We start from the raw sequence: 20,445 nt of genomic DNA, 5'->3' as shown, positions 1-20,445 counted from the left end.
CTAGATTTTCAAAAACACCAAGAACACCAAGAACACACACTAAGTGTTCTTGGACTTTTAGCTAAATCCAAGCTTCCTTATAGTAAGTACTTCCATCCGTGAGTCTTGTTAAGCTTGTATTGCATATTAACATCAAAGAACAGTCCCAAGAACACAAAGATAAAGGTGTTCACGGTTGTGGGAGGCTCCCAAAACCGTAAACACCATTTATGGTGCAAAATAGTGCCTTAAGGTGCCTAGATGCTTCACCATGCCTTAGGGACTTGTCTAGCTTCATCCTTGATGATTTTATGACACATAAAGCACCAAATACTTCCATTTTTATGTGTTTATAGTTTGGGATCTCCCAAAACCGTAAAGTGCCCAAAAAGTGCATAAAAGTCCCATAAAAGTCCAATGGTTATTCCTTATGTCTAAATCTAACCTAGACTATTCCCATGATTGAGCTAAGGACTTGAAAACCCCCACATACCAAACTTATGAGTTTATGGTAGTAAACTCATGAGTTTAAGGTAGTAAACTTATGAGTTTAAGGTAGTAAACTCATGAGTTTAAGGTTGTAAACTCATGAGTTTAAGGTAGTAAACCCAAAGAGAAATGACCATGAGACCGTAAACTCCTCAAAGGAGTTTAATGATGCCCTAATCTCTTCCAAAGGCCAAACCACCAAGTAGAAATGCTTCAAGGAACTTGCAAAACCTCAAACCAACTTGTGGTAAAAAAGAGAGGATTTTACGACCGTAAACTCATTAGGTCAAAGTCATGAAAACCGTAAACTCCAAGGGAGTTTAACCTTGAACCCCAATCACTATAGAAAGGTCCTTTAGCACTTAGATGAAATCCTTATGACTTGGAGCACCTAAATAAGGTGTTTTACATGCCTTAGGATGTCTTAACTTTGTCAATTAGTGGTTTAAAGTCTAATTGGATACATATATGTGTGATTATATGTTAACTAGGATCATTGAGTGTGAACAAGTCTTCACTTGTCACCTAGCTACCCTACATCATTCAGTACATTCAAACCACCATCTACAGGTGAGTTCATACCCCTTAATCAATGTTTTAAATGATTTTAAATGCTTTAATGGGGGGGGGGGGGGAATACAGGTAGAAAATAACATGTTATTAAATCAATCATATGTATTTATAACTATGTTTTCATTCAGCAGATTTCACATACTACAAAATGTGATGCATGAAATGGTTTTATATCTTAAAAATACCCTGATAGCAAAAGTATTACGTTTGAAATATTTACTAAAATGACATCAATTCATTGTTAATTATTGTTCAAAACTCTTAGATGTCTTACAAAACCATTTTTACCTTCTTGAACAAAACTATATCTATACACTTATGTTCTTTTATATGTATTGATGTTATAGTTTTGATCCTTCATTCAGTTTCCCACACTCTTGTGTAGCAGGGGTGTATAAACCTGTTTGGACAATCAATTACCTACCAGTTAACTATTATAGGGATAGTTAGGAGATACATAACATTATTCCTATTACAAGGAATTACATCAGAGTCAGTTCATTCATGAGTCTACATTATACTCTACATGAGTACCTTACATGAATACATTACATGAGTAGCTTACATGAATACATTACATGAGTACCTTACATGAATACATTACATGACTAGCTTACATTAATACATTACATGATTACCTTACATGAATACATTACATGAGTACCTTACATGAATACACTTACATGATCACCATACATGAGTACCTTTACATAGATACATTTTCTTGTATACGTTTACATGGATACATGTACCTCGATTCATTAGGATGATTTATTAGTACCTTATATGTAAATTGTCCTCCCTATCCCAGTTCAACAGGATATCTAGATAGGACTAACCATTCTGAAGCCCAGCTGTTGGCACAAGTGGTTGATGAACATCTACGGATGCCTACGGTTGATTCTTATATTAGAATACGTTTACGGGACTAACCATTCCTTAGGCCTACTGTTTCCTACAGAGGTTGATGAACATCAACGGATGCCTACGGTTAATACTTATATTAAGAAATCGATTACGGGACTAACCCTTCCTCTCCCTGCTGTAGCTACAGAGGACAATTAAACAATCTACGGATGTTCAAAGGTTATACATTTCGCAAATCGCGATGTCGTGTTAATCCTAATACAAAAGGATAACACTTACATGATTATATTTTTCCTATTACCTTATTTTGTGACACATTCACATAAACGATGAGTTAGACTAAGTACTGTTGTAATAGTCAAAAAGAAGGAAAAACTATCATTATCATAGAAAAACATTCGGGTCCTGGTAGAAGACTATTATTCTTTTCCTATTTACTCTATTTTGTGATACATTCTCATAAACGATGAGTTAGACTAAGCACTATTTGTAATAGTCAAAAAGAAGGAAAAACTATCATTTTCATAACAAAACATTCGGGTCTTGGTAGAAGACTACATTTCATACTAGTAGCAAACATGAGATTTTCTATGGTTTTTCATACTTATATCAACTGTTTCATTTAAAGATTTACATGGCATTCATAACAACTTTCCAAAACAAGACAATGAAACTTAAATACATATGAATTCACCAGCTTTAGGTTGATGCTCGCTTTCAAAATAACTTGTATTCTCAGGTCACCGGTTAGACAGGTACGATGGTCAGGTTTTGAGAAGACGGAGCACATACAAGAGTCGTCATATTTTGATTATTCATTTTATTGTTGTACATTATGAAAGAACACACATGTATTAAAACTTTATTTTTAATGCAATGGATGATGTTGTTGCTTGTTTACTACTTTACACTGTTATGAAACTTCATATGACGTCCTCCACCCCGGAACGTTTCCGCTGTTCTTGGTTTTTGGGTGTGACACATACAAAACCCATTAGTTGTTTCAGGGCCATTGTTCTCTGTGATCTTGCATAAAGTTGAATTATATCAAATACCCATTTGGTATTTTCGATTTGGGAAAGGGTTTCAAAAACCCCAAACCCTCTTCTTGATTTTTGAAATTTGTAGGGTTTTAGTAGGTTTTCCGTATTTGATAATTATTAGTTTTAAATGCCTTAAATTGGATAATTATTATTTGGTAAAACCGAAACCCTAATTTTGAAATTAGAGCGTATTGGATTATGATTAAAATTCATTTTATTAATTGCTTAATGGTAAATAAATTATTTAATCCTTATTGGTTTAATTTAAATTGAATTAATTTTTATTAATTTCGAATTTTTAATTGAAGCTAGTATTTTATAAATGATTTTAAAATACACCTTATATATATAATTAAATGTTAATATACTACATGTATAAGAAAAGTCAGTCAAATCAATAGTAAGCCTTATTCGCGAAAACATGCTATAAAGAGCGTATAAGGAAGCAGCTTATAAAATGGTCGTTGAATGGGTGTCCACTCTCACCCGCCGCTCTCATATGTGGTGGTGGTTCGTTAGCTTAACAGGTTTAATAGGACATAACTTCATTAATAAGTATAATTATATAAAATAACTAAACTATTTTTAAAATCCCACTCTTAGTTACTTTAGGAAATATGAGAATTTCTATGTTAATCCATGAAATTGCTTATTATGCTTTCTATGTCATTTGTGGAGTGTGTGTGGTTAACCAACACACTAATAGGGACTATAAAGAGTAATAATGGGCATCTCGATGATTATCATTGTTAACGGAGTGTGTGTGGTTAACCAATACATGAATTGGAAATGATAAATGACATCGAGGCTGCGAAGAACATTTGCATGGTTATTCCAATCTTGTTTGCGATCCTTGATATGCCAGTTACAAATAGAACGAGCATAACCTAAGATTACACATGCCCTTTATAGATTTAATGAATCTCAAAAGATAAGAATTTTATTTTCATTGAGATTGGTAAATTCTTTTTACCAACCTTTATAAAATTTACAATTAGATTACGACATCCCTCTTCTAGATTGTTAATTTCATAGTAAGGCCTTAGACAAAATATTTATTATGGGTTAAGTATTTAGGATTATTATATCATCTAGCTAAAACTACTTTTTTTCTTTAGATGTCTACTCTTGGTGATGCTTATGCTCCATCATCATCTATCCACTATTTGGGTTTCTCCATACTCTATCGTGTTAAAGGTGACATTTGATGGAACCAATTATGATAATTGGATTTGTAATATCAAGATGGCTCTTCTATTTGACGGCAAAGAGTACGTCCTTAAAAAGAATCTTGTTGAAATCGATAAAGCCACTGCTACTCTAGAACAACTAGCCTCCTAAAAGAAAGACTACAATAATGCAACAAAAGTTGCTTGCATCATGGTCGCCACTATGGTCCCTAAATTGCAGAGGTTATATGAGGATTATTGGCCCTATGTGTAGAACAATAACTTTGTGGAAATGTACCACAAGAAAGCTCGTCAACATAAATCTAAAGTGATCAAAGCCCTCATGGCTTGCAAGCTGAAAGAGGGAGAGTTTGTGTGCAACCACCTGCGGAGAATGTAAAGGTATGTGGAATTCCTTGTTAGGCTCAATGTGCAGCTCGACTAGGATTTGGCCATTAGCATGGTCTTTGTCACAACTAGGAATTCTAATGCTTTGTAAACATTAAACAAGGATAACATTGTAACCAAAACTTGAGAGCATGTATGATGCTTATTTAATGACAACAAAATCCCATCAAACACTCTATACAAACACTCAAATAGTCAACAAAAGGTTGGAAACCCTAAAAATCCCGGTTTAAGTCCATTATGGACTAGGATTTCCTTATTGTGCCTAACGGACCAATAAGCTTCGAATTTGACTATTTTGGGCTTAGGACCCTTAAATGGGCCCTAATTGGACCCACTTTCATAAAAACCTAACCTTTTGGGCCATAATGGATCCAAAATGGATTGGCTTACTTTAATCGGCCTTATTGGCCCATAATTGAATTAATTAGCTTTCATGGACCATAAACCCATTCCTTTATACCATATTCGGCCGAGAACACTCACAAGAGCCCAATGGGCCGAAAATCATCATTGGGTTCCATATATTCGAACTAAGCTTAGAATGGGCCCAAAGTATCACATTATTAGTCCTCTTAGCCCAAAAATCTTGGCCCAATGTAAATATTTATGTGCATATTTATGTTTTTTTTAAAAGAGAGGGTTAATTTGTAATTGACACATCACAATTGCACGGTGGTTTTCCATGCAAATTAACCATTAAGCAAACCCTAAATCTCATAGATCTAAGCATCAATCACATCTTCACCTCTCTCTTTCCCTCTCTTCTTATCCTCATGGCCGAGAGCCCCCAAACACACAAACATGCACACACATCACAACAAACTCTCTCTAATTCTCTTAAGACTCATTGATCTTTTTCATCCAAAATTCTCAAGACTTTTGCTTGTGTTTCAACAGGTCTTCATAAGATAATCATCATTTCTTGGTAAGTCTTTACACCTCCAAGTTTTATAATTCCATTCTCTTGATATATCACTCTTTTAAACAAAGTTTTGGTGGTTTTTCTTCCTAGAACTTCTTCAGTTCGAAATCCAATCAAGAAAGCTTGCTAGGACCAGAATCTTCTTCATTTCTTTCTTCAAAACCGTGAGGAACAAAGCAAGGTGAGTTCATACCCCCTTGTTTTCGATTTTTACCTGATTTTTTTTTTGGGGGGGGGGGGGGAAGGGGGAGAATACAAGTATCATGTGATGATCTATGTGTGTTTGCATACTATATGTGAATTCATTAGTTTTTGGTTGTGATAATATGAAATATTTGTTATATTTTGAGATCTATAATAAAAGGGTGAAATAATCATGAAAAAGAACATAATGAACAACATACTTCATGGATTTAAGGATCTTTAAGTTTAAAAAGTGAAAAACTAAACCAAAAGAACCTTGCAAGTGTCATTTTTGCAAAAACAACAAAAATTGGGTATAAATTGTAATTTGTCGGTTTTATGAGGGTTATGAGTTGAATATTTGCATAAAAGCTGATTTTTATGAAAATAACACTTTTCAAAGGGTTAAAAACATAAATTTTAGCTTAATGGGCTTAAAAGTGGGCCTAATGGGTTTTGGACCCAAAGTTGCAAAAAAATCCGAAGTTGATGGATTGAATTGGAAAACTTAACAAACTATGGGTCTAAAATGTAAATAAACTTTTTCAGGGGTTAAAAATGAGTTTATAACCAAATTTCGACTAAAAATGCAAAGTTTTTGATTTTGGGGTCAAAATTGTATAACATACGAAAATTAGGCCAAAAATGTAAGTTTTTGTAAATAAAGGTTGGAAATAACAAATGCATTAGTTTTCGACTGAAATTACTATCCAGATAAAGTTTGGGTGGAAAATGTCAATAAAAATGGTTTAAGGCCTGAAAATGTAAATTTTTGTAAAAAGGGACTCAATCTCTCAGTTTTATAGAAAAAGGTGCCATAATGGCTAATCTAAATGTTTTTGGGCCAAATAAACGATTACAACTTTTGGGGTTAAAAATATCAAGTTTATAACACATAGTTTTAGAGATATATATACATATATTAAAAACTTCATTATAATTCAAACGTTAAAATGTTTCGTTATTGCTAATAAACATTTAACATACCACGAATACTAACAATACGAACTTAAACTCGATAAAACATAAACGATTCAAAATTTGGACTTAACTACCTTCTATATGTGCTATTGGGCCTTTGTGGCACAATATCATGTTGATTGGGCCCGATATTTTCACACATGTTTATTTGGCCTCCTGTGACCCAATTACATGCCTAAGGGACCCTCAATGGCTTTTACATGCTATTGGGCCTCAGTGGCCCGTTGGCATTGCTAGTAAGGTCCAAATAAAACATATGCATGATGGGCCAATGTGCCCATCTCATACTCGACAGCCTATAATAATATACAGGATTAGTGGGCCTCTGCTGCCCTCTTCTCTTCGTCTGTTAGGCTTACCTCGGTTATTCAAGTAAACATAAAATTAGGTCAATAAACAAGGTTATTCAAATTCAATTGGATTTAGTGGCAAATAACGGGTGACGCTATTAAGTGTCGGTCGTAGTCTGTAGTTATAACCAGAGTCTCCTGGAGGGAGAGCGAGAGTTTGTGTGTAGATCTATACGGGGGTGACTCGCCCACACCTGAGTTATTAGCTACAGCTAAACTCGGCCAGTTTGTGACAACCCGAAATTTCCATTATGTACAAACATTATCAAGTCAATAGTGTTGGGTTTTGGTATAATACAACATCCTATGTTGCACATACAACCCTAAATACCTTGGATCTATGTTTTCACTAATTATACATGCAAATGGTTTCCAAGACATTAAACCTATAACTAGCATGCATTTGACATAAACCATATAATATACTAGTTAGGGAAACATACCTTTTATGTGGCTTGAAGTCTTGATGTCTTTGGCCTTAAGAGCTAAGCACCAATAGTATGAAATGCCTCAAATGGAATCACAACACACCTAGGACAAAGGTAGCTCTTGAGAGAGAATTCCATGCACCAAAACACCTCCATATTTCTCTAAGAAAAGAAGTGGTGATTTTGGCTATGGAGTAACCTATTTATATGTAGGATTCCAAGGGTCATGGGTATAACCCATAATCTATACCCATGGGTTTTATGATCCATGGTTCATGTGGCCCAACTCTTTATGTATCCATACATAAACTTGGTCCAACATGGGTCATAAGCCCAACACATATAAATATAACTAACTATGATAATTAGTCCCCATAGATTTAATTAGTCTCTTTTGATCACTAAATTAATTCCAAATTAATTCTTGATCGATACTAATTAAAACATATGATTTCATATTAATATAATGTAACTTATAATATATTAACAAACCATAAATAACCTTCTCTCAAAAGTCCATCCTAACAAATTGTCTTGATGATATGCAACCCAAATGGACCATGCTACTCTCGGCTCAAGTACATACCAATAATAGTTATGGGCTTAGATATCTAATCCAACAGTCTCCCACTTGGATAAGTCTAAAACTATTATTGAAAGTACGACTTCATAACCTGACTAGCAAACATAGCTCTTAAAGCCACTGTCGAACTCTAAACAAATCGATGATGCGTCCATTAGATAAGGGATCATATATTCCTCCATTCTAGATATCATATGGACTGAGACATGGATTATAATCATTCTCTCTGTCCATTTGTTGTTTCCCGATTTCCGATTTATGACGACTGACTAATTGAACAAATCAAATCAGTCCTGCCCGGCCGAGCACTTCCATTTGTCATCATCAAATCATCGAGGGGCCCATAGATATCGCTTTTATCCCCAAGGTGTAACATCCCTAAATATCCAGAGTAGAGTTGAAGGGTTAAAAGAGTAAATTGGGAAGGAATGACTCGGCGAGTCCATGGATGGACTCGGCGAGTAGAGTCGCGATTTGGTCGCGTGTTAAGTAGCCGACTCGGCGAGTCAATGAGGGGGACTCGGCGAGTAGGCGCTGAGTGGAGAAAACCCTAATTCTCGGGGTTGAGCCCTATATAAGGAACATTATGTTTTCCTACCAGCCTCTTTATCACCCGCTTGAGTCCCAGAAACCCTAAAATCGTGGAGAAGCACCATTGTTTAGCAAATTAGAGCTTGGAGAGGTGATTATTGAAGAGATCTTAGAGAAGGAGAGGCTTGGAGCAAAGGGCTTTGCTTGGATTCAAGTTTCATTTCAGTTGGGGCGTTCTTTTGAGGTAACATCTCGTTTTTTGAGCTGCTATTTCTTAGATGCATCATTTTGGGAGTGTTAGAGACCATGTCCTTGGATGTTTTGGAGTTTAGAAGTCAGGTCTGAGGTTGCTACCACAGATCTGGAATGGAGAAGGGTTGGAATGCATGAAAGTCCCTGTGTTGAGTGTTGGATGAAGCTATCATGTCCCAAACCTTAGCCCTAATGTGCAAAATGCATGGATCTCTTGGGATTCACGTAAAGTTTGCCACTTTACGTGATGGATGAGTTGTAGGAGGCTGGATCTATGTTTTGGATCAATTGCATGGCCTGAAATGCTTCTATATGGGTTCAGACCGGTGATACTCGGCGAGTCACATGGGTGGACTCGACGAGTTGCTTGAAGATGAGCTGGAACTCGACGAGTTGGAAGAACAACTCGGCGAGTTGGATGAAGACGACCTAGAACTCGGCGAGTTGTATGAACAACTCGGCGAGTAGGTTGAAGATAGCCTTAGACTCGGCGAGTTTATTCTTGGGCTCGGCGAGTCTTGTCGAAGAGTCCCAATATCTTCTGGTCGAGTTGAGAATTGGCGAGTCAAGGGATGACTCGGTGAGTTGTATGCGAGTGGACTCAGAGTTGAGGAACTTGGCGAGTCTCGGGGTGACTCGGCGAGTTGGGTCACGGATTGGGGAAGTTCTGAGCATGGGGACTCGACGAGTCAACGGGTTGACTCGGCGAGCAGGGTCAACCAGGACATGGACTTAGGACTTTGACTTTTACCAAGAGTTGCCTGTTGACTTTTAGGGCTTGGTCAGCGATGTGGCCTTTGGGCCAAGAGACGGGTAAAATGGTCTTTTACCCTTAAGAGGGTGCCATGAGAGGGTTGATTCTAGTCTCAAGAGTTATATTCATGAGAGTATATGCCTTACGTGCTAGGCAGCGGCGGGTTCGAGATTCAAGTGTGGGGATATCTGCTTTCTGCTTGCCAGGTGAGTCTTCTCACTATACTTTACCTTGAGTGGTAGTTATGTGTGACCAGAAGGTCTTACGTGCTTACATTGAGTATTATGTTATCCTGTTGTATGTGATATGCTATGCATTATGTCTTTGTGATTTATGCTATGCGGAGTTTATAGACCGGACCGAAGGGTCCAACGATTTATGAGGCCGGAAGGCTTAAGTAGACCGGACCGGAGGGTCCAACGAGCTTAGGACCAGAGGGTCCACAGAGTTATGGCCGGAAGGTCCACAGAGTTAGGACCAGAGGGTCCACAGAGTTATAGCCTCGAGTGGCTAATATGTGTTATGAGTGGTATTTTGGGGAACTTACTAAGCTTCGTGCTTACAGTGTTTTGTTTTATGTTGTGTTGCAGGTTTCTTTCAATATCACGGGACGGCACCAGCTTGATTGTACACACAAGAGAAAGTGTCATGTTTTGAGGATCCTGGTTTTCTATACAAGTGAAATGGAGTCATGTTTTTGTAATTCGATTAGGAATGAGATTTTAAACAAGTGTTTCTAAGAATTAAACGATTATTTTTAAATGAAAAATTGTTTGAAATTTTCGGTGTTACAAGTTGGTATCAGAGCCTTGGTTTGAGGGATTCGGATGCGCCTTCGGGTAAATCTGGACTCAAGCTGAGGAAGCAAGAAAAGTTTTCAAAAGAAATGAGTTTCTAAAAGTGAATAAGAGTTCAAAGAGAAAGCGAGAAAGAGCAGTGTGTACAATCAGCCAGAGCCCGAACGGTGATTTCCCAAAATACCCTTACTTTTGTGTTATGAGATATTTATGATGCACTTTATGAGATATTATTGCATGCTAGAGACAGGCTAGGTATTTCATATCTAAGGACTAGAGTGGCCTGATTTGTGATGCCTTAGCCTAGGACTTGTTGTTATATGTTTTATGCTTTTGAGTATGTGCTGAGTAAGAGTATGCAGTTAGAACCCATGAGGGGTAGAGTTACAGAGTTCGGTGGTACTTTTGAAGATGAGCCGAGAAAGTGGAGTTATCACCCAGAGTGAGTTATATATATTCTTCGATGCTCGAATGTTGCTTGCTTCGTGCTTTGTGGAACTCTCGATGATGGGAGTCAGCTACCAAGCGAATATGACGATATTCAGGAGGTAGATGGTTGGCATCATTAGGAGCTCTTCAGCAGCTGATGACAGAGAAGTGTGGGAATCTGGGAAGAGCCTAGGGAGTAACCTTAGCCAGATGAGTGCACTGGCAGAGTAGAGAATTTCGCTGGGGAGCAAGCGCGCGTCGGAATTGGTGAACGAGAAGGTCGATCAGCTACTTAGGAGCTCCGGGATAGTCCGTGTGGAAAGTATGGGTAGATGTGGCAGGTAGTATGGGCCCGTACTACTGAAAGCAGAGGACCCATACTTGATACAGGGAGTATTCTGAAGGTTCTAAGGAGCGGATTAAGGAGTGATGTTATGGTTCGAGTACCATACATCGGAGCGGATTGAGGAGTGATGTTATGGTTTGAGTACCATACATCAGAGCGGATTGAGGAGTGATGTTATGATTCAAGTACCATACATCAGAGCGGATTGATGAGTGATGTTATGGTTCGGGTACCATACATCGGAGCAGACTAAGGAGTGATGTTACGGTTCGAGTACCGTACGCCGGAGCATTTTGAGAAGAGATGTCATGGAATGAGTACCATGGTTCGTAGGGAATGATGCTTGTGGTTCTCCAGGTATCCGGTCATGTTTGAGTTCGAAGAGGCGTCCCTTGAGAGAGAGATCGAGAGCCTCTCAGAGTATTTTAGTAAGGAGTCAGTGAGAATGGAGAATTTCGATCTGAGTTGAGCGATCAGTCGATAAAGGAGATGTCACCTTCTATGATCTGGGTGGTACTGATTATGTTCGTGTGCAAAATATGAGAAGCACGATGTTTATGTTTTGGGTTTGGGGGTAAACCCTGTAGGTCGTCATTGATGATGATTTCCCACCAGAGTATCAGGTAGCATGTGTGCCGCAGGGCAATGATTTATCATGATCAGATAGTCAGTGGGGACTGAGATAGTCGAGGACCACATTACGCCTATTTGTGTATAGTAGGATGTATTGTAGTGGTATCAGTGGGGAGTTCTGTCGAATTAATCAGTGCAGTGGTTTTTTCTATCCATGTTGGGTATTGAATATGGGAGTGGGTCCCTGTTCTTGGGATGATCCATGTTTTGGAACGTTGGTTGATGAGTCGAAGTGGGGAATATGATGATTTCGTGGTCCAGTCTATGAGTCAGTGATGTTATTGGACCGTTGAGTTGTTGGTATTGGATTGGTGCGAGACTTGGAACGACTAGAGGCAGTCGTGACAAGAAGTTCTTGAGGATTTCATCTGAGGATCAGAGTTATGAGATCGGTTAATTTCCTTAAGGGGATTATCAGGTGTTGCGTAGCACTTTCCAGGGGCAGGTGCGTTATTGCTGGTGGAAGTAGTTCGTGAGGTTGTTGATGTGTCAGATAGTGATGGTTCGCACCCTAAGTGGGGGAGAACCGGGTGGTTTATTGAGAGAACCAGAGATGTCGGTGAACGAGGGAAGGGGTTCAGAGTGAGTTAATGTGGGAAGTACTTGTCTGAGAAGGATGAATGTCTCCACGGCAGGTGTTTAATGGTCAGGAACCTGGTAGTGGTCAGTGTTGTTGGAGAATGACTGGGCAGCCAACTCCCGGGTCGGTATGCGTATCCTTGTTTGGATTTTGAGCGGTGGGAATAAGGGTTTCGGAGAATTATCAGCGTATTTCGTAGCGCTAACGTTTTCTCGTATTCCAATTGAGAAATTGGATACATCGAAGTTGTATTTTGGGAAAAATGTAGATCTAATTATGGGGTTCAGAGGAAATGTATTATTGTATCTATATGATGCTTGGGGGGGGGGGGGCAGGAGATCAGTGGTTGTGGCAGGATCTGGTGATGATTCTGTTGGGATATTCCGAGGTATCCGGGTATGATATCTTTATTTCGGGGTTACTCGTGAATCTGGAGTTGAGACGACTTGTGGTATATCAGGTAATTATGGATCTAGTGGGAGCCCTTAGAGTATGCGCATCCAGGGAGATTATTTGAGGAAGTGGATCTTCGCAAGGGTGGACATTTTGATATGTCGATTGCCACCAGTGTCTGTGATGCATATTCGAGCCGAGTATGGGCAAATTAGAGCTTAGAGAGGTGATTATTGAAGAGATCTTAGAGAAGGAGAGGCTTGGAGCAAGGGGCTTTGCTTGGATTCAAGTTTCATTTCAGTTGGGGCGTTCTTTTGAGGTAACATCTCGTTTTTGAGCTGCTATTTCTTAGATGCATCATTTTGGGAGTGTTAGAGACCATGTCCTTGGATGTTTTGGAGTTTAGAGGTCAGATCTGAGGTTGCTACCTCAGATCTGGAATGGAGAAGGGTTGGAATGCATGAAAGTCCCTATGTTGAGTCTTGGATGAAGCTATCATGTCCCAAACCTTAGCCCTAATGTGCAAAATGCATGGATCTCTTGGGATTCACGTAAAGTTTGCCACTTTACGTGATGGATGAGTTGTAGGAGGCTAGATCTATGTTTTGGATCAATTGCATGGCCTGAAATGCTTCTGTATGGGTTCAGACCGGTGATACTTGGCGAGTCACATGGGTTGACTCGACGAGTTGCTTGAAGATGAGCTGGAACTCGACGAGTTGGAAGAACAACTCGGCGAGTTGGATGAAGATGGCCTGGAACTCGGCGAGTTGTATGAACAACTCGGCGAGTAGGTTGAAGATAGCCTTAGACTCAGCGAGTCTGTTCTTGGGCTCGGCGAGTCTTGTCGAAGAGTCCCAATATCTTCTGGTCGAGTTGAGAATCGGCGAGTCAAGGGATGACTCGGTGAGTTGTGTGCGAGTGGACTTAGAGTTGTGGAACTCGGCGAGTCTCGGGGTGACTCGGCGAGTTGGGTCGCAGATTGGGGAAGTTCTAAGCATGGGGACTCGACGAGTCAACGGGTTGACTCAGCGAGCAGGGTCAACCAGGAGGATTGACTTGGACTGAGGACTTTGACTTTGACCAAGAGTTAGCCGTTGACTTTTAGGGCTTGGTTAGCGATGTGGCCTTTAGGCAAAGAGAGGGGTAAAATGGTCTTTTACCCTTAAGAGGGTGCCATGAGAGGGTTGATTCTAGTCTCGACAGTTATATTCATGAGAGTATATGCCTTACGTGTTAGGCAGCGGCGGGTTCGAGATTCAAGTGTGGGGATATCTGCTTTCTGCTTGCCAGGTGAGTCTTCTCACTATACTTTACCTTGAGTGGTAGTTATGTGTGACCAGAAGGTCTTACGTGCTTACATTGAGTATTATGTTATCCTATTGTATGTGATATGCTATGCATTATGTCTTTGTGATTTATGCTATGCGGAGTTTATAGACCGGACCGAAGGGTCCAACGATTTATGAGGCCGGAAGGCTTAAGAAGACCGGACCGGAGTGTCCAACGAGCTTAGGACCAGATGGTCCACAAAGTTAGGGCCGGAAGGTCCATAGAGTTAGGACCAGAGGGTTCACAGAGTTATAGCCTCGAGTGGCTAATATGTGTTATAAGTGGTATTTTGGGGAACTCACTAAGCTTCGTGCTTACTGTGTTTTGTTTTATGTTGTGTTGCAGGTTTCTTTCAATATCACGGGACGGCACCGACTTGATTGTACACACAAGAGAAAGAGTCATGTTTTGAGGATCTTGGTTTTCTATACAAGTGAAATGGAGTCATGTTTTTGTAATTCGATTAGGAATGAGATTTTAAACAAGTGTTTCTAAGAATTAAACAATTACTTTTAAATGAAAATTTGTTTGAAATTTTCGGTGTTACAGAAGGTAAAAGGAATGGATAAACTTTGACTCATATGGCTTGTTCTACTACTTGTTGAAGCACACATAAAGGCACGTTTTATAACATCGAGTTACCAATGCGTTTTCGTGCAATCAATGTATAACCAACTCATAGTAACAACGCATATCTCTAGGTTTGAAGAATATAAGATATTATCGTCTCATGATGACTCGTGATAAAATGCATGAAGTGATTCCAATGAGCGCAGGTTGAATCCAATACTCATAACTTATGAGCACTCATGAGTGTTGTAGCACCACCTTGTCCAACATATTAGACCTCTACAAGCCAACCCATGATAGTCTTGATTCATATCTACTTCCAACATATGACCGACTGTGGATAGTTTGAATAACTTAGTCATCCATAACAATGACCTAGTTTATTCTGGAAGTCAAAACATGCAAAATGAAACACAAGAATAATTAAATCAAATATGGTATCAAAACCTATGAACATAAATAAAACACCTTTTATTTATCACCATATGATTACACATTATTCATTGTATACTGTTTCGGCTATCAACTTTATTCTTGAATTTAAAACAATAGTTGTCCCATGCTCCAAGCATGTACACTATGTTTTTCTAAACACTAGTCATGCCATACACCAAGTATGCATACTATGTTTGTCTATGATCTTTACTTTTTGAAATAGATCAATTGAACATAACTCCGATGATTCTCATTTCACAGTCCCAAATCTTACTGCAAATGCAAGAATTCCAAATTCATGCCATTTACTGAAATCTGTTAGATTCTAAACTTATATGCATTGATCCTCTTGTAATGATTATGCACAAATTCACAATGACTTGGCAACAATCATTACAGAGTATTCCAAAGGAGATCAACTCCTTGGAAACATCCTTCTTGCATTAAGTTTCCTAATCATACAGATTGAATACTTTCTAACTTTGAAGCATTTCCATATTCCATTTTGACTATTACTTCTGAACAAGAGTTGCCTCTTTACAGATTATGTCAATATGGTCCTTCTAGAATTAATACAATACTTCTAACTATCCTTGAGCAACCAATCTTTGGTAAACCTTAGATTGTCCTCAACAATTGCTTAATCATTTTAGTCATATCAATTTCTAGACCTTTTTCCCTTCTTCATGCCCCAGGCATTTGGAAAAACATAGAAATAGTGAATATAGCACATGTAATCGATTCTATATCCGAAGCATATGGGACACGATTCATGATGTCTCACATAAAGACTAAACCAGTCTTTTGCTATAATATTTCCATTTCTATTTGCCAAGTTCTCATAATTCATATTATCAAAAGGGATGCCGTAATCTTAATCGAATTTTAGAACGCAAATAATGAACCCATATATAGAATTTCCTTATGTTGAGACATCCTAACATGAAATTCATATATATTCTTGACTAAATACGATTAAGACCTCAATCTAAGCTTTTAGATTTGAGATGAAGTATAATTTCCTCTCCCTTAATTGTAGCAAAACAACTTTTTCAACCCCTGCAACCTCACGAATTGAAACTTTTGTTTTCTATAATTAACATTGCTAACTTGCAATACTTATCATAATTATCATGCTCCCACTAACATGATGATTATCAGCATAACACTTATGCTCCCACTAGCTTTGACGTGTAGAGAGAAATCAACTGAACTTCTAGAAATCAATACTTTATTGACTTTCTTACAAAAGTTCAGATTTTTGATACTAGATTGCCTTGATAAGACTTTATCCATATCATACACCTCTCTTAGATAGCTCACATGTGTGTCTAAACAATTACAAAGAGGGATGTCGTAATCATAATGTTTAGACCTTTTGTCATTCCCACAATTGCTATCTACTCAAAATCTACTTAGTGAAAGAGTTTCCTTACCATCATTTTCATGAATCGAAGAGAAACCTTATGACACTTAGATTTAATGGTGTATATGTTCTTATCCATGTGAATTGTTAAAACCATAGTCACAAGACAAGGATCATGACAAATCCAAACTCATATGGATTGAACTTGTGCAATCTTAACTTCTAGCCACCTGCAACTCAAGGGCCTGCCATTGCTTCCAAGTAGTTATACAAACAATTGAGAACATGTAGAACTCAAATGTATAGCCAACTTAATTGGAATGGGCACAGAAATGTCAGCACGATAGGTTATAAACCTCTACTTGTGTGCTAGCGATGAAATACATGTTTTATTCTTAATTACTTCTTGAAAACTTTTTCAGGATCTTTTAGACTCCCACTGTCTCCTTGACCTATACGACTTTCTCGCCAAATATTCAAGAGATAGTGTGGATTCTAATCAAGACAGACACTTAACACAATTAGCCTTAGTTAGTCTTTGTTTTATCCAAAACATCACAACTTACCAATTTCAAATGTACAAGAGTAGAAAACTTTTACACTTACATTTGACAAGTGTTTTAAACCTTCTTTAAGACATGTCACTCAAGTTACAATCTTAGAGTATAATTCTATGAATTGTTTTGAAATGAAGTATAAATCATCTTCTTGATTTAACCACTTCAACAATTCATAACTCCTCTTCTTAACTATCACAATGTACTTAGAGGATGAATTGTGATAAGGTCTCAAAATCATTAAGATGACCTTAAAACATGATACTAAAGTACTCTCCCATCTTTTCAGATTTGAGAAACTTTTATCCTTCTGCCTAATTTGATTCTTCTTATTCGTTCTGTCGTACATTGAAAATTTTCCAATGTTTTAGAATTATACTTAAGCTTGTAAGTATAATCATATTTACTAAACCTTAGTAAATCATGACGAATAGTCTTATCCATATTTTGTGGTGGAATTTGACAAGTGCACAAGAAAATGTACTTGATCCCTTAGTCCTTCTCTTGACTCACACATCGATGTGAATAAGTAGTTAGTCTTAATTTTTCCAATGCTCGAAAGTTCTCATTCATCATACTATACAACTTGCATGATTCCAAGTTTCGGTCCAATTGAAACTTGGGTGATGAGAATCCTTCCTTATTTGGTAAATTTAGACACTACCACAAATGAACAAATCAAATTCATATTTCCAATATTGCTATAAACATACAAACATCAAGTTTTCATGAATGCCATTGTAAGGAGAAAAAAATAAAGTAAAACAAGCTTTTATTTACTTTACAATGCGGAAAAAACTTTTTCCTTACAATGTAACTTGAAATGAAAACTATGTTATTACTTGTTTCCTAGCAATCTATCATAACTCCTAAGAGTAGCTCAAGAATGCAATCTTCAATCAAGCGATAGAAATCTATCTTCGCGATCAGATTCAACATACTCTTTCTTTAAGTTTCCTTCACTTTTCCTTTGATTCTTAAACATCACATGTGACCTAGTCACATCTTGTAATAAGAATCTCAGAATAGAAACTTAACCAAGTTAGATAGTGGACCTTACCTGAAATAGAGTCAAACTTATTGACTTTACTAGCTTTATGATCTTTCAGGTAAAATTGACAGCTTCGCAACCAATGCCCTTTCCTTTTGGCAATAGGAACATATGCACCCTTGGGTAATAGTACATGGGACTATCTCAGACTTAGCCTTTCTCTTTACCATTTGGTCAACCGAGTTGATTATGGCTGATCCCTTTCCATTGGGAAGAGAATGCTTTTCTGGATTTCTTGTGTTACTATTGTCCCTGTGCATAAAGTTTTGGGAAGTTGATATCCTAATCAAATTTGATTTACTAGTACACTAAACCATTCCTGATTTAGAAGCACCAAGCAAATAGATAAGATCATTAAGGGTCTTGTCATAGTCTGTTTCATAGGAGTTCCAAGGATCTCACTATGTGACTTAGAAAGTCATTGAACCACTAACTTTCTTAAAACTTTGACACCCAACTCTCCCGGCTTGACAGTATGTGACTTCATTTACAAGATGTGATCACACCTAGACCTTGCATTGCCAATAGGGCTTGAGTGACCTTGAACTTGTGGGTTAGGGAGAATAATTGGAGGAGGTGGAGGAAGTGAAGTTCCAAGATATTTGGGAAGATCATAGATGTTTGAACTAGACATCTTTTCGGAGATATTCAAGATAGTTGATTTAAAGTCCTTAATATAACACCCAATATGAAATATTAAGGCTAGGACCCAACAAACTGTTTTATAACTTGGAAGAGGGATGCCGTAATTCAAGCTATAGAATATTTGAAGGTAGGTGAATGACAATTCACCAATTTCCACCATGAAAAACGAAATAATTTATTAGGTTTTAATTGGATTTGAAACTCCTAGATCTTTTGAGATTCATTGAACTTTTCAATGGCACGTTTCAATCTCGAGTGTGCCCTTCACATACATACCAATAATAGTTATGGGCTTAGACATCTAATCCAACAAATAGAAGTTAGAATAGTCGCAGTAAATTTCCAGACTTTTCCGTATAAGTTTGAGTATTTCAGGATTTACCCTTAAGTCGATATCAAGAGAGTGGATGCACTAGGATTTTGTGCAACTCTATGATATTAGAGTTCATTACGGGAATAAAATATTTTCTGCCAAAAATCCCAGGACTATATATAGGATTCTGGGCCATATTTATTCATTAGTTACATTTCCAACTAGAGAAAAGCCATTTTCTCTCTCACGGATCTTCGGGTTTCATCCCAAATCATGAGTACCTCTATCTAGTTGTATTATATTGCTTATCATGTGCTTATTAACCTAGAATTCATAACAAAACAACATGATTTAAGAGTTCACGACCCAAAAAGTTCTTGGATCGTGAACCCTTCTTTAAGGGGCAAAATGATGCCTAATCCTTTCCTTATGCAATAAAACAATGTTAGGCTTGTATGTTAGTGTATATAGGACTACAAATCACCCATGAACACCAAGAGTAAGATGTTCACGGCCCAAGAAGTTCTTGGACCGTGAACTCCAAACCCAAGGGCCAAAGGGTGCCTTAATCACTCCTAAAGCCTTGGAAAATTACCTTGATTTACTCCTAGTTAATTTAAGGACCTTAAATCACCAAAAAAAACCATCCCCATGAGAGATTATGGCCGTAATCTCTAAGGGAAATGGTCCCAGGGCCGTGAACTCTTCAAAGGAGTGTATTAATGCCCTAAACCCTTCCAAGGATTAAACCATCAAGTAGAATTGCTTCTAGGGATCATTAAAACTCCAAAACACAAAATGACATAAGGCCTAGGAGCTTACGGCCGTAAACTCAAGGGTTTACGACCGTAAACTCCTTGTGTGAGGTTTATTGGAGAGTAAACTCATGTATGGGGTCCTTTGGAACCCTAAACTCACTAGCCGGGTCCTACAACAACTTAGATATATGTGTGATTATATGTTCTTTAGGATCACAGTGTGTGTACAAGTCCTCACTTGACACCTAACAATCCTACACCGTTCAGTTCATCCAAACCACCATCTTCAGGTGAGTTCATATCCATTAATCAAAGTTTTAAATGATTTTAAATGCTTTAATGCCGGGGGGGGGGGGGGGGGGGGGGGGGGAATACATGTAGATAACAACATGTTATTAAATCACTCATATGTATTTATAATTGTGTTTTCATCCAGCATATTTCACATACTTCAAATAAGGGTTTTTCAATATATAGTTTTATGTATTAAACTATACACTGTGGTATTTAACTAAACTTTACTTTTAGGAAAATAAGGGTTTTTCCTCGGATAACTGAACTGTTCTTAACAAGATCGGGTAATTAATGGATAACTAAACTATACTTATAAGAAAATATTGGATTTTCTTGGATAACAAACTTTTCAGAAAACCAAAGGATACTTTTATATTTTCAGCAAAAGAAACCTCTTATAATTTCACCAGCTTTATGCTGATTTTCAAACT

The sequence above is a fragment of the Lactuca serriola genome, chromosome 3, assembly GCF_051521515.1.
Source record: "Lactuca serriola cultivar US96UC23 chromosome 3, Lser_US96UC23_V15, whole genome shotgun sequence".
NCBI classification, from domain to species: Eukaryota; Viridiplantae; Streptophyta; class Magnoliopsida; order Asterales; family Asteraceae; genus Lactuca; species Lactuca serriola.
Note: the sequence above shows the minus strand (reverse complement) of the source record.